The sequence below is a fragment of the Diaphorina citri genome, unplaced genomic scaffold (assembly GCF_000475195.1).
Source record: "Diaphorina citri unplaced genomic scaffold, Diaci psyllid genome assembly version 1.1 scaffold1266, whole genome shotgun sequence".
NCBI classification, from domain to species: Eukaryota; Metazoa; Arthropoda; class Insecta; order Hemiptera; family Psyllidae; genus Diaphorina; species Diaphorina citri.
The window spans coordinates 82,708-89,958 of record NW_007378695.1 but is presented as its reverse complement, the minus strand read 5'-3'; the positions used below and the strand labels follow the sequence as shown (position 1 = coordinate 89,958).

Here is a 7,251-nt window from a genome sequence, read left to right as displayed (position 1 = left end):
CGTGTCAACTTTAATTCCATGGCACAAGTGTCATTCTCCACAATATCCTCGATAACTTTCATGACTTAGTTTGGATTCGAACCACCAGATCTTCCTTACTTCGTCCGATCAAAGTGCGTCCACTGAACAGCACGACACTTTTTTTAGCTAAATCCCCTTAAGGGATTTTTTTTCTTCTCCTCCTCCTCCTTCCTCTTCTTCTTCTTCTCCTTCTTTTCATGCTGCCAATACGTTTTCATTGATCCAAGTCTTGTTCACTCCCTCACGAATTCAGGCTGCTTCGACTCGTAATTAATTATTCCGGCGCGGCGCTTTGTCGGCGTGTGAATAATTGGCCGAGCCTGGCAGTTAGGCGGCCAGGCGGCTTCACGTCAGAGGCGGTGGGGCTTTGGAGTTGTCGGCCCGTCACACACGGTTAGGCGGCCGGGCGGCTTCCCGTCAGAGGCGGTGGGGCTTTGGAGTTGTCGGCCCGTCACACACGATCAGGTAAACTGACAGACGCGAGGAAGTTGCCTGGGTGATTCGGTAATACACGATATTTTTTTAAATTAATCACTTTTAGATATTTTTTTCTTATTTCTGTCTTTCTTTTTAAAATTTGACTAAATTTAGGTAGGTATATCACGAAATGATATTTGAACTTCAAATATTATGGTAGTCAAGTAGGAGTACCTATGTAGGTAGCACATAACCTGATTTTTGAGAGCAACCAATATTATTCTTCCTTCTACAGAACGTATGCACTTTTTTATTATACTTATCAATTTAGGATTGATTTTTTAAATTGTTACCTACCATTAAAGCCTGAATTTAGGGATCCGAATCTAGAATTAGGAAGTGGACTTCCGGTCAATATCATGTCGATACAATAGCAGGTGAGCGCCAAAAACCAGATCAACCAATACATCCTAATCTTCCTGTCAGTGTAAAAGCCTTGTCGGATCAATATTTTCCGTTTTCAAACGGAACCGCGGTGAGTCCAAATCACGATCCTGGGATCTTAAAAAACCGCGGATCAAAATATTCCGATTTCAAACCGGCACTGCGGCGCGGAATGTCGATACAATAGCAGGTGAGCGCCAAAAACCAGATCAACCAATACATCCTAATCTTCCTGTCAGTGTAAAAGCCTTGTCGGATCAGTATTTTCCGATTTCAAACCGAAACGCGGTGAGTTCAAATCACGATCCTGGGATCTTAAAAAAACCGCGGATCAAAACATTCCGATTTCAAACCGGCACTGCGGCGCGGACCGCAGTTTAATCCGCATCGTGTGTCGCGGCTTAGGGCTAGTGGAGCTTACACTCTTTCATGTTCATTCATCGATATTTATGGGAAGATAAAAATTGAATACCAAAGCCTAATAAGTCTGAGTTCATACAAAATAGGTACAATACAAGGAGTTTTTATATTTACCAAAACATAAAAGTAGGTATTTTGGCGGCATTTAAAATAAAAGTTGTGTTGACGGCTATAATAATATTGAATAAGGTATGGAATAATAAAATTGACAACTCCACTAAAATTATTCAGAGTAATGGGCCAATTGTCATCTCCACTGACGGAAATTTATCTTATATTATAAAATCAAGATCCATAATTTAATAATATCTAATTAGTAATTGACATCTCCGCTATTAATATGGCAATTGACATCGATCTCAACTAATATGAATTGGATTTGGTTCAAAGATCAACTAAATTCGCCGAAAGTCCCGGGTTCGATTCCCGGCGGGGTCGAAAAATTTTCCGCTTTGTACTTCACCTCCTGAGGACAATTGAGAAGCTACTTTAACCGAGTAGGTAACGACCAGTGGTGACATTATATTGTGATAGCCTGATAGGTATATCCACAAAAATTGTGAAAAAGCTCAAAGAATAAATTCAGGATTTGATTTGATAGATTGATTAGACTTTCTAGCTTGCTTTCTTTCTAAGATGACGTTCTTATGAGTTTTCAATATTCCTGAACTCTAGGTAATTACTGCGATAGACCACCAAAGTAACCCGTTTTTGAACCAGAAATATTGCTCAACCATTGGCTGATTTGTAGTGAACCTATAACCAATGAATGTATATTCTAATGACAGGCATGTTACTTCAGGCAATTCATCTCACCAGGTCACGGACTTGGGAAAATCATCTTGCAAGGAGAAACATGCTTGTAATTTGGAACGTGCTCATAACTACAACGAATCCATAATTATGTAGGTATGTCATTGCGAATCAAAATAGCAACCTCTGTGCCCGAGTGGGTATCACACTTAAGCTTGTACCCCGGAGGTCCCGGGTTCAAATCCCAGCTGGGTCAAAGTTTTTTCCGGCTCTGTGCTTGGAGTTCGAAGTGCACTCAGCCTCGTGGGAACAATGGAGTAGTTGCTGAAGTTATATCAGCATTTTCTATTTTGCCTTATAGCAGGGGGTTTTCGGTAGCTAGCTGCTCCTCGATACTGATAACCAGGACCACAATCTGACGTCAAACAATTGCATTGAACAATCTGGTTGGCTAAAAAATTTAGAATCAACCAATCAGATTTGCTTAATCCAATTGTTCAACTTGAACAAAGTTCTAAGTCAAATTGTGGTCTAGGCCCGGCCGTCATTGTTAGTGCAACCCGAATTCTCCTGCAACTGTGGATGTGGCCAGACGATCACCTGCCTAGATATACCATCGTACCAGCGGCCTAGTTGAAGGCACATCAACGCAGGTCTTCAAGAGAGCTCCCAGTACTGAATGTACCTTGGCGCCAGCTCACAACAGAAGATTTAAACGAGAGAGAAGAAAGTTCCTTTTGAAAATTTGCGACGAAATAAATAACCACAAGATTGAAGATCTTCGGGTCCTTATATCAGCATTTTCTATTTTGCCTTTTAGCAGGGATTTTCGGTAGCTAGCTGCTCCTCGATACTGATAACCAGGACCACAATCTGACGTCAAACAATTGCATTAAACAACCTGGTTGGCTAAAAAATTTAGAATTAACCAATCATTTTTGCTCAATCCAATTGTTCAACTTGAACAAAGTTCAAAGTCAAATTGTGGTTTTGGCCCGGCCGTCATTGTTAGTGCAACCCGAATCCTCCTGCAACTGTGGATGTGGCCAGACGATCACCTGCCTAGATATACCATCGTACCAGCGGACTAGTTGAAGGCACATCAACGCAGGTCTTCAAGAGAGCTCCCAGTACTGAATGTACCTTGGCGCCAACTCACAACAGAAGATTTAAACGAGAAAGAGTCAAGTACGAGTACCTATGTAGGTAGCACATAACCTGATTTTTGAGAGCAACCAATATTATTCTTCCTTCTACAGAACGTATGCACTTTTTTATTATACTTATCAATTTAGGATTGATTTTTTAAATTGTTACCTACCATTAAAGCCTGAATTTAGGGATCCGAATCTAGAATTAGGGAGTGGACTTCCGGTCAATATCATATGTCGATACAATAGCAGGTGAGCGCAAAAAACCAGATCAACCAATACATCCTAATCTTCCTGTCAGTGTAAAAGCCTTGTCGTATCAATATTTTCCGATTTCAAACGGAACCGCGGTGAATTCAAATCGCGATCCTGGGATCTTAAAAAACCGCGGATCAAAATATTCCGATTTCAAACCGGCACTGCGGCGCGGACCGCAGTTTAAGACGCATCGTGTGTCGCGGTTTAGGCCTAGTGGCGCTTACACTCTTTCATGTTCATTCATCGATATTTATGGGAATATAAAAATTGAATACCTACCAAAGCTTAATAAGTCTGCGTTTATACAAAATACAATACAAGGAGTTTTTATAGGTATTTAACCAAAACATAAAAGTTAGAGATATATACTTATGTTTTTACATAAAAGTTAAAGATATAGGTACCTATATTTATGTATGTAATGTATGGTATGTGTTAACATAAAAGTTTGTGAATTGTGATACACAGGTAAACTTGGTTAGAATAAGATTGCCTTTCGGTGGTAGTAGGTATGTACTATTAAGTGCCTATTTCAATTGACATTGCCTCGGGTATTTTGGCGGCATTTAAAACAAGAGGTGTATTGACGGCCATAACAATAATAATATTGAATAAGGTATGGAATAATAAAATTGACAACTCCACTAAAATTATTCAGTAATGGGGCAATTGTCATCTCCACTGACGGAAATTTATCTTATATTATAAAATCAAGATCCATAATTTAATAATACCTATCTAATTGGTAATTGACATCTCCACTATTCATATAGCAATTGACATAGATCTCCACTAATATGTATTGGATTTGGTTCAAAGATCAACTAAATTTGGTCTGGGATACACATTGACAATTACACATCGAAGTTTTTCACACTTTTCCACAGTGCGGTAGTTGTTAACTGCTTGTTGACTTTCCACAGTGCGGTAGTTGTTAACTGTTTGTTGACTTTCCACAGTGCGGTAGTTGATAACTGTTTGTTGACTTTCCACAGTGCGGTAGTTGATACATAGGCGGCGATAGGGGGGGGCTTGGGGGGCTTAAGCCCCCCCAAAGTTATCAGGGCCTCTTACACTAGATAAAATTGGATTTCAGAATAATAATCCAAAACACCATTTTTTACTTTCCTTATCCTATAGGAAGGAAAGTAATGTATTCGGGTCAAATTTTCGATGGTCAGTTTTTGATGCCAAAACACGTTTTGAGGTCCCTAGCTAGAGCCTAAATCCAAAGTTTCAGCCATGGGTCCGTGTGTGTATCCCTGTGTCTGTCTGTAAACAAAATATCTCGAGAACGGTAAGAGCTAGCGACTTGAAATTTGGTATGTAGCTGTCAAATGTAACAAGGATGCGACACGAAACGGTGGATAAGATCGGTGCATTGGTTGGCGGCATTTTACCAGCATGCAGCTGTCAAATGTGACAAGGATGCGACACGAAACTTTTGGTTAAGACCGGTGCAACGCTTGGCGGCATTTTACCGCTTTTTGGCGGTTTTCGGTCTAGTTTAACAATATCTCGGGAACGGTATGAGCTAGAGACTTGAAATTTGGTATGTAGTTCACAAATGTGACAAGGATGTAACAGGAAAGTTTAGTTAAGATAGGTGCTGCGTTGGCGGTATTTTGACCGCTTTTGGACGGATTTCGACCGTTTTTTGGCGGTTTTCAGCTATACCGACTAAACGGTAAAATAATACTCAAATAAGCATCATTCAATAGGATAAGGAAAGTCGTGTGATGTTCACACCAGATTTTTTACATAAAGCTAAATCAAAATTTGGAAGGTGTAACTTCAAAATCAAGCCCCCCCAAAAATTTAGGCAAGAACCGCCTATGGAATTGGTTCCTAAAACCGCGCACAAGTGGAATTCTCTAACCCTGTAGGGAACAAGTGGAACAAAAACCTCTAACAAATGGAACCCCCCTTATGTTTGTTTGAAATATTTGTCCATTTCTCTGGCGTCTGGCACCATCATTTTCCCTATCAATCAATCGCCGTTGCTATACCGCGTTTAAACAAGATTAGATTTCTAAGCCACCCTGTATACTGTAGAGGTGGACCCAATGCCAATCTAGTATGAAACATGGCCATACATTATAACCTTTATGATAGCAGCTAGAGGAGTTCTCTTCCGTGCTATGACTTGTGGTGGTGAGTACTGGGTTTCTAATTCAGAGTTCATGGGATCGATGCTGTCGTCATACATAACCTTTATGCTAGAGGAGTTCTCTTCCGTGCTATGACTTGTGGTGCTATGAGTACTGGGTTTCTAATCCAGAGATCACGGGATCGATGCTGTCTGTAGTGCTATTCCTTCTGTAAGCTAGAGATCAGGGGACTGCTCTTATTTGGCTGAGTATGTTACTGGTTTTCTTATCCAGAAGTCAGGGGATCGATGCTGTGGTGCTGGGTACCTGCTGGTTTTCTAATCCAGAGGTCAGAGGATCGAGAATTGAGGTAATTTGTTTTCGAAATTAGCACATTCCCCCCCCCTGGTTTCCAGAATAGGAAACGTTTCGAACTCTTGACGTTCGCGCGCTTCCCGGCACTGTTGATACTGATATCGGTGTTCGGTGATATACTTTGTATTGGTGATGGAAATTTCGAATCCGTTTTGACAAGATGGCTATTGGAAGAGGTTTATTAGATCATTTCCGCTCTAGAATTTTAACACAAGGCGAAAAACGCCGTCCTAATGCAATCTTGTTCGGACAGCGGTCACCTGTCCAAACATAAAACACGCTCGACGTTACTTCAATCTGGTAAAAGCGAGTTATGAGAACGTGAAGGCAAGTAATGAGATGCTGTCAGAATGAAAGAGAAAACAAGAAGCGTCAGCAAAAATAAACACACGGGAAACCTCGTGCCAAGCTGTGACGTCATGACATGCGTGGAAAATCGAACGATGACGTCATCGATGTCGACTCTGGGTGGCGAAGTGGGAGGTTTAAATTTCACTTTTTGCGTCAGTCGAAACATCGGCCCGGATAGCTCAGTCGGTAGAGCATTAGGCTTTTAACCTAAGGGTCCTGGGTTCAAGTCCCAGTTCGGGCGCATTTTTTACCCCTTCATATTGATTTTTTCCCACCAAGAGGTTTGATAGAGCAGGGAACTGTGTAACTGCTAAGGTCCTTTCGTTCAAAGTCATTTCCTCTTTAGAGCCTTTCCTCCTTGAAAGCCTTTGCTAGAGATATTGTTTCTTGAACAATGAAGTATAGTGACTTTTGAATTGCATCACTTGTTTTTGTTTGTTGTTCTACCTTGCCAACATTCAAATATGTTCTTATTCTGAGTGGTTTTACGAAAATAACTACGGTTGGGCTTCTGGGGTTGGATTACCTATAAGCAAAACATTATTTCCTCCTCGATCGGGTCTCGAACCCGTCAAGTTAAGAACCACTGGTGCAGTAGTAGCTCCTAGCAGCCCTACCCTTCACTTACCTCAACACACCTCACATGTGGGTTAAGGCTTCGATCACTATTATAGTTTATCGGTACAACATTTTTTTAATGGCAATTAACAAGTTGTCTATACCCATATGTGTGTGTAATTGTTTTCGTGTTACAGATGTTACGCTAGACTATTTTGTCTATGTGATAGTATGCCTGGACGTCTCGTAGCATGTCCCTCGTGATGGGCAGTGAGAGATGCCATTTTAACATTGATGTTTCGTCGTAGTCCTAAGTTTCGTCCATCGGTTGTGGAGGTAGAATCTCAAAAATATCCAGTTAGGTAGCTACATTGTATGTACAAACTGATTTATTGGGTGTTTTCATTGGGATT

General features: G+C 40.9%; 1 non-coding gene across 1 annotated transcript; it reads left to right on the top strand.

Annotated features, from left to right (window-relative positions):
• The first annotated feature begins 6,448 nt into the window (after window positions 1-6,448).
• Window positions 6,449-6,521, top strand: Trnak-uuu. Its single transcript has one exon. It is a non-coding gene; the product is annotated as a tRNA-Lys (tRNA).
• Window positions 6,522-7,251: the final 730 nt, after the last annotated feature.